This window comes from Oryza sativa, chromosome 11 (genome assembly GCF_034140825.1).
Source record: "Oryza sativa Japonica Group chromosome 11, ASM3414082v1".
Taxonomy (NCBI): domain Eukaryota; kingdom Viridiplantae; phylum Streptophyta; class Magnoliopsida; order Poales; family Poaceae; genus Oryza; species Oryza sativa.
In genome coordinates, this window is record NC_089045.1 from 20,520,406 (window position 1) to 20,528,659 (window position 8,254).

Sequence of the window (8,254 nt, forward strand, 5' to 3'; positions counted from 1 at the left end):
GCAAATTCCAACATAGTAGTACCAGAAATAAATTAATAGGCCAACTGTGGTATTATTGTAGTTACCTTTTCGGCCACAACTATTTTTATCTCTCATGTGGTTGGGAAGTTCAGTGTAGAAATTTCCAAACAAAATTTGGTACTGTCCCTCAGCCATCTTGTTATAATAGATTTGACCATTATAAATCCGTAGTGGAGATAAAGGAAATGATGTCCCTTGAGATTCATTTTCATACTTAGAAGAAGTGGATCCACTGTTGATTGTTGTAGGAAGTTGGTCATTTATGTAGGAAACAGCACTCAAAATATCACTGAAAATTTTGACGAATAGGATATCAAACAAGGGAGTGAGAGAAATGCACAAACCAAATAAATTGACTAATTGATTTAACCTTTTTAGTGTGTATGGCATCAATTGTCTTACCAGATATCTTTGGAGCCTTCATCCGTAAATCCATAAGCTCTGCACTTGGGCTTGTCATCTTCTATCTATCTATCTATCTATCTATCTATTATATACTAAAAGTCCATTAAACTTCCTACAAACGCTCTCAAGCCGCCATGTGGCATTCTACAAATGCTCTCATAATGCCATGTGGTACTCTAATAAATTAGAGAAAATATAAGAAATATCTAGCCATTGATTTATGCGCAAACATATGGATTAGATTTGTTAAAATCTCTCTCTCTCCTTAAAACCGGCTAATGTCCTTCCTATGCGCAACAGATGTGAAAAAAAAGGAAAGGAAATGTCCGTTATTCATTTGTTAATGGGTAATATACGGCGGCGAGACTGTCACGAACCAACAAGTCGGATCGGAATTATCTCCTGTGAACAAAATACAACCATCAAAACACAGATTAAGTCTAGCACCCCGTGCTAATTGAGTCGCACACAGATTAAGTCTAGCACCCCGTGCTAATTGAGTCGCCTATTGTCTACCAGCAGTCCAGCATGATTAGTATACGTTTGATCAGTTGGATAGTTGAGAAGAGTATTAGAATGATATATTGACACATCTAAATATTTTGAATAAATGATAGATATATATTAAATGTTTAATTACCGTATAATTTAGATTAGTTGTATATATAACATAATCATTTAATGGAAACCTACCTATATTCTGTATTTTACAACACAACTACGTAGGACCCGGCCATCCGTTAGTTTTCTCTTTCCTTCCACCTCTAAGTTTTTTTTTCAAACTGTGCATATGTACCAAACACTCCTACGAGGCCGTGAAGAAGCCACGCCCCATGCCACGGCGGCGCCTCACGCTATCCATTGCTTCGCTTTCTTACCATCAATCTATCTATCTATTATCTATTCTATTATATACTAAAAGTCCATTAAATTTCCTACAAACGCTCTCATGCCGCCACATGGTGCTATAAAAAGCTCTCAAGCTGCCACAAGGCGCTATAATAAAATAGAAAAAAACTTAAAATTTCTGGGAAAAAAGAAAAAAATCTATCCCTCCAAATTCTTAAAAAGTTGGTGGACCCATTAGTTTACACAATTGGATTAGATATGTTATAAATAGTAATCTATCCCTTCAAATTTACCGAGTAATACTTTCCATAAAAAAATTGACTAGAAAAGGATGAGAAGGCATTTGTACGTACGAATTAACAACCACAACCGAGAAAAGAAGAAATGATATACAGAAAAAAAAACATACTGTATACGTACGTACTACTGGAAAAAAAATTTAAAAAAAACATCGCTTTTTTTAAACTTGGATTTTCACTTCCTTTATATTTTTTTATGACAGCCAACGTTAAATTTTTAGTGAAACTACCGAAAGAAAACAACGCTCTTTAATCTGGATTTTCTATTATACTTCCTTTGTATTTTTTTTATTGTTTTTTATATATTGATGACCAATATCATATATCTAGTGAAGGTGGTAGCATAAAAAATATATATCACTTAACAAACATGCACAGCCAAAACTAGATCTATAATATAATATAAAATATCAAATAAACGTATCATTTCACACTATTATTGTTGAGTATAGATAGCATTTATTTGCATCAATGGGCCTATATATTGATAGTTCAAGATGAAATAATGAGTAATTAAAATATTCAGGACATATTGTCAAAAACACAAATAAAAAATGTATTGTCTAAAAATAAGTTGCATGTTTTTCTCGCTAAACACGGTTTGAATTTTAGCCGTTAACGACTCAATCTACGCTTTTGATTTGTACGTATTTTTTAAGTACATAAGTAACAAATTTAAGGTTGAGTTGTAAAGTGTTTATCAGATTGGCTCCCTCATTTATCTTGAGCATATTCTCCAAACTACTAAATTGTGCGTGTTGTGCAAATACATTCTATACATTTTCTTAAAAAAAACTATTTTCATGTTTGTAATATTTAATGCTTAATTAATCATACATTAATGGCCTATATCGTTTTGTGTACCCTACATAAGCTCAATCAATGAGATCGAGTGTACCCTAAGTAGGAGATAAATTAGATTTTTTACTATAAAATTTAAAATTAAAGAACCAAGTTAACTATATTATTAAAAAAATCATTACTTTGGATAATATATATTATACGAACTAGCTATTGTTCACTAATCCATACATTTTTAAGAAAAAAATCAAATAGATTTTAGCGTCTCTTCCCTCCCTCTTAGCTATAAAACTAAAACAGAAACAATCAATAATATTGGAAATCTTTTAGAAACACAGCGTGCACGCACCCTACCCCTTTAGCATCACGCTACCCCTTTAGCATCTTAAAAGACAGAGCCAGTACATTTTGAAATTGAAGAAGTTACCACGGCGCTTCGCTGTCGATGGGTACGTCACCTACCACTAAAAGAATAATTAGTCGTAAATACCAACACCCATGTCAAATCTAGAACTTGAACCCAGATGGGCAAGCTCCACCACGAGAAACCTAACCAGTTGAGCTGCGCTTACTTCGCAATAACATTGGATATTAAAACAACCATAATTTTTAAGCTACATTTCTGCAATACTCCTATGACTTTTAAACTGGTAAACTATTAGTTATAATCGTTAGATCTATCTTACATAAAAAAAGAATGTATTCATGGTACATGATATTTTCAAAATATTACTGCGCAATTATATTTCGTTGTTATCGTATTCATGTTAGGCTGCATGGAACCTCTCACCCACCCTACATGAAATGTACATGAAATGTTCATATATGATCGCTCTCAAACTACATCAATCATATTAGACTATATAAACCTAAACATTTAGTAGAGCTTCATGTTCCACCTAATTAATCCTTTAATGAACTATGATAATAGATATGCAATTTCAAAAACGCCTTATTTTACTTATTTTTACTTTCAATTCGTTGACATGTTTTTAAAAAATAAGTCTACCTTAATTTCAAATGATATAGAAGATTATAAAAAATTACTTATAGATATTATTTAAATATGATACAATATAAAACTAATAGGTTAGAAAATTATAAAAGCAATTAATGCCGATGAAAACAATTTATGGAGAAATTGTGGTAGATGTAACATTTCACTCTTACAAATATCTCAAACTTAGCATAGGACACATGCCCGCGCGAATGCGCGGGCTACCTTCCTAGTTTTCAATAAACTTCTCTATCAAAAATAAGTCTTCCATGGGGACATCCAATAGTGACCCATCAATAAGAGGATGTGATAAAAGCCTCAGCCTTGTTATGCTTCTTCAGCGCATCAAAGTGTTCCCAGAGCCAAAAACCAGTTGGTTTAAGTATATTCGGGTGCTGACATCTGTCAGGAGTCCATACATATGTTCTGCATCATCCAATCTCTGTACAAGCTGAGCAGCGCAATACTGCAAAGTGAAATCTCCACAGTTGATTGCAGCATAGTGCAGAACGGTACTATGAATCAGCTTCTTGTACACAATCAATCTCCTGTAATTCCTTGATAAACAAACCTGTATGTTAAAGATTTAGAGACCCTAAAAAGTTAGCTCTAAAGAAATGACGGTCATGTATTTCAACGATTTATATAAGAGATCAACTTTTCACCACTCAACTCTTAGACGCTTGAACTGAACACTTTTCACCCAGAAAGTGTTGAAACCAAACACCTTTTCACCATTGGTTTTGTCCTTGTTGGTGACTAATTGACAACATCATCAACCAGGGCATGACAGATAGTGAAGAGGTGAAGACTACTACAACACAAACATGCTCCCAGTTGCTTTGAAATAAAAGTAGGTGGTGGTTTTCAGGAGGGTCGATCCTGGACTGGCAGGAACATCATGGCTATTATCTAAAAAAGGAACATCATGGCTAGATCTGATAGGCACAATGGTGGTAGACTGGTAGTAGTATGACAACAGCGGGATCTAATAATGGAATGGTGAGGAATAAAGGAACGCCATGATCGAGTTCCTAGCCTCTTATATAAACCTTTTCTCACATTCTTCTCAGCCCTTGCCATTTTTAGTTAATGGGAGCAAACACTCTTGACCTTTATGATTTCCATAGACTAATCTAAAGAAAAAAAAACAAAAACTCATTGAATAATTTTACTACTACTTTGATCAATTAGAATTCTACTCTATACAGACTAATCTAAAAAAAGATATATCACTCTAGAAGCATCTACCAAATGATATACCCAATAATAAGTTCTTGCATCTCTCCCACAATCTACATTCTACGGCCAACTTTTCCTGCTACGCTCTCTACCACCAAGATACCCCCAAATTGTGTTCATTTGTCCAGGACATCATGCTCATTCATGCCTCACCATTTCTTACCAAATACCAAAGCAACTGCTGCCATACCCGCAGCCAACATTGTTGTGATTTGTGAATGACAGATAGTTAAGTCATGTTGTTCTTTCTATGCATGACCTATTCGAAAGCTGCAGTCTCTTTTCAGTTGTAAGCAACCAAGAACATGCCATGCTAATATTCTTGTCCGGTTTCAATACTTGAGGAGTTACAAGTATTGTTTTTGAGCTTATGGTTGAAATCTAGACTCTCGTAAGAGCTGAGGAGTGTAAAATAGTTCTTTTTCCAAGACAAAGGGTTTAGCACTTCCCGCAAAAAAAAAGGGGTTTAGCAGTTACCATGACATCACCATGCATGGTGCCCCATTGGAAACCTGAGATAGAGAAAATATATTTATATTACAAATACAGTGATTGCACATATATTTAATTAATATTGCATTAAATTAGAGAAGGATAAACCAAGATGAAGTTTCAAGAAATCATCTCAGATTCATGATAATATGATTATCACTAAATGTAGAAGGAAAAGAACCGGAACGATCAACTTACACAGCATCAGTTTCCTTGTTGATGGGAATTTCAATTTTTTTTCCTTTCCTTGTTGGAGCCATCTTGAATGGTATAAAATTCCTGTATTCAATGAAATAGCCACTCTTAGTTTAGATGCCGCGAGCACAAATAATATTGAAAAAAATAATGGAATTTTTATGTATTCCTATGTTAGAGTATGGAACTAATACTTCCTCCATTATTACACAGGAAATGGAACTCTGTTAGTAAATAAATACGAATAGTTATCTATCTTTTCTTTTCTTGTCAAACATGGACATAGCTCTAGTTGCAAAAACATATGACTTAGAAGCAATGTTTTAAATAGCGGGCTAAGGCATTTAGCGGTTAGCTTCTAAAACAGCTATAACTGAGCTATAGCGGCAGCTATAGCGGGCTAAATGGAGCTATAGCGGCTAAATTGTACATGAGAGCAAATAGCTAGAACCCTTCTCAAACAGCTATAGCGGGAGATAGCGGCAGTTTAGCGGGAGATTTAAAACATTGCTTAGAAGTAAAACTAAAGATACGCAAGACAATGCTACACGCCTGACGCCTGCCTCCTAGATTAGCACACCAATCTATAATGCTCCACTCTGAAGTGTGGATACTGCTAAGGTGCCTTGGCCATTTTTTTTGTATGCTGAACAGAAACAACCTGCATGTAATTTTTGGGACTACTATTGCTAAAGCCATTTGTGAGGACCACTAATGATTTCTAAGCATGACCTTGACTCATGAGACCTCTTTTCTAGGCATGCTCCGCTAGTTTAACTGCTACATGTTGCCGTCAGGGTCTTCAGTTTCGAGCCAAGATGTAGTATATGTCAGTGCCAACGTTATTGAACCTTCAGATCCATTCTTAGAATATGTTTTGTCGAGGATATCTTTGTCAAAGAACATTGGTAAAATTGGTTTCATAATTCTCCGTATCTGATTTTGCTGTTGATGAAAGAAAATCAAACTAGGACTATCTTAAGAGAGGCAAAATAAAGCAGACCGAAGTACAAAAATCCAGGTAGTATAGAGCTTCAACACTAAAAAAAGGATGCATCAAGATCATTCAACTGACACTACCCCATTAAAGAATTAAGATCAGATGATATTATTGGAGACATCATCCAATTCAAACCAATATTGCCATGAATGAACTTGCACTACTAGAGTAGAAAATAGCATCTGCATTTGGAGCGTCTGTGCCAATATTGTTGGTGGCGTATGAAGCAAATCTAAAAGCGTGCGAATTAACACATACAAGCACGGCATTGCATAAGAACAAAGCGAAACGCATTGCCTGCAACAATTGCTAGAGACGGGCGGAGCTAGGAGAAATTAGTTCATCGGTATCATAATACAACCATGGATTTGTCAAGGGTTTTTCCACCAGTGAGAATTTGTCACGTACCCAGCAGCAATCGACTAAAATCAGAGCAGATAGCAGGCGACGAAGAACTCCAGGATCCAGATACGGAGAGGAGGAACCCACAGCTGACGGCGGAGGCGGACGGCCACGACTAGCTAGCGGGCGGCGCTCGATGGGCGATCGGGATCTGCCAAGGGAGAACGCAGAGACCAGCCAGTGTGAAGACAGGTGAAGCGCCTCGCCGCGCGGCGCCGCGCAAGCAGAGATCGCTTACCTCGGGGGGCCTGGCGTCGAAGCACCGCGGCCGCGGCAGGTGTGGTGGGGTGGTGGCGGTCGCTGAACTCGGAAGCCAGCAGCCCGTGTGGCGGCGCAGGACGAGGCACCTGCTGTGACGGACGGCAACGGCCAGCAGCGTGCGGCCGGCCGGGCGCGCGGCGCGTGGTGGATCGGAGCGGAGGAGCGCGCGCCTCGTCGCGTCGCGTGTAGCCTGTAGTGTCGGAGCCGAGCCGCAGCAGCTCGCGGGTGGCGGCGGAGGGGTTCGAGTCTCCCCCGCAACGGCGCGCGCGCGCCCCCGGTGGAGCACGTGGGAAGCTTGCAGCCCCCCCCACGTCGCCCGGTGGCGCAGGACGACGCAGCGCGCGCGGCGTGCTGCGTGGAGAAGAAGAAGCCGCCGCAGCGTGTGGGCGCGGGGCGGCCGGCCTCGTCCTACCTCCCTCCCGCTGCGCTGCGCGCGGCAGCCGGCGGCGGCGGCGCACCTAGGGCTTCGTCGTCCCCCTCAACGGAGAGGATCGCAGCCGCCGCAGCGCCGCCGGAGAGAGATATTGATAGGCGGTTTGAGGCCACGGCCACCTGACGTCACTTCACGTGGTGACGTGGGTATTTTAACTTTGGTAGGAAGGCGAGGGCGAGGCCATGGAGAGAGAGAGAGGGAAGCAAGGGAGAGAGACCGAGAGAGAGAAAAGTGGAGTAGAAAACAATCGACACACGCAAGTACACGAATTTTTGAAATCCACCCCCTTTACTCACTGAGATGCGGGCCACCCACGTTCTTTGGCGCTCGATACCCACTGACATGTGGGCCACCCTCGTTGGCGGGCGCCACCTGACAGAGCCACTGCGAATTGAAATGTGTTTGGTCGGAGGGAGGGATTAAAGTGGGGCTAAACTTTAGTCCGTCTCTCTACCATAGGAATTTATGCTTTTACGAGAGAGACTAAATTTAGTCTCTAAGTGCACCCAACTCTCTCGCTGAGCAGCTGCACTGTAGAAGCAGGCGGTCAGCTTTTTGGTGGCGACAAGAGAGAGAGAGAGGCAGAGAGCCCAACGACTGCTTTCTGCTCATGTGTTGCTTCTTCGTCCAACACCCACGTGATCACATTCTCTTCCTATTCCATCCCATTAAAATCCACTACTCCTACGGTTCACCTCTTTGCTCAGACATGTTTTTAGTTCTCAATATTTCTTTTCCTAAAAACATCATATCGAATTTTTGAACATATATATAGAGCATTAGGTATAGATAAAATGAAAAACTAATTGCACAGTTAGTATAGAAATTGTGACATGAATCTTTTGAGTCTAATTAGT

General features: G+C 39.6%; 1 long non-coding RNA gene across 1 annotated transcript; it reads right to left on the reverse strand.

Annotated features, from left to right (window-relative positions):
• Positions 1–3,489: 3,489 nt before the first annotated feature.
• LOC4350597 (uncharacterized) lies at positions 3,490–7,601 on the reverse strand. Its single transcript, XR_001541311.3, has 5 exons — positions 6,942–7,601; positions 6,710–6,854; positions 5,305–5,385; positions 5,092–5,126; positions 3,490–3,943 (listed from the first exon to the last, which is right to left on the reverse strand). It is a non-coding gene; the product is annotated as an uncharacterized lncRNA (long non-coding RNA).
• Positions 7,602–8,254: the final 653 nt, after the last annotated feature.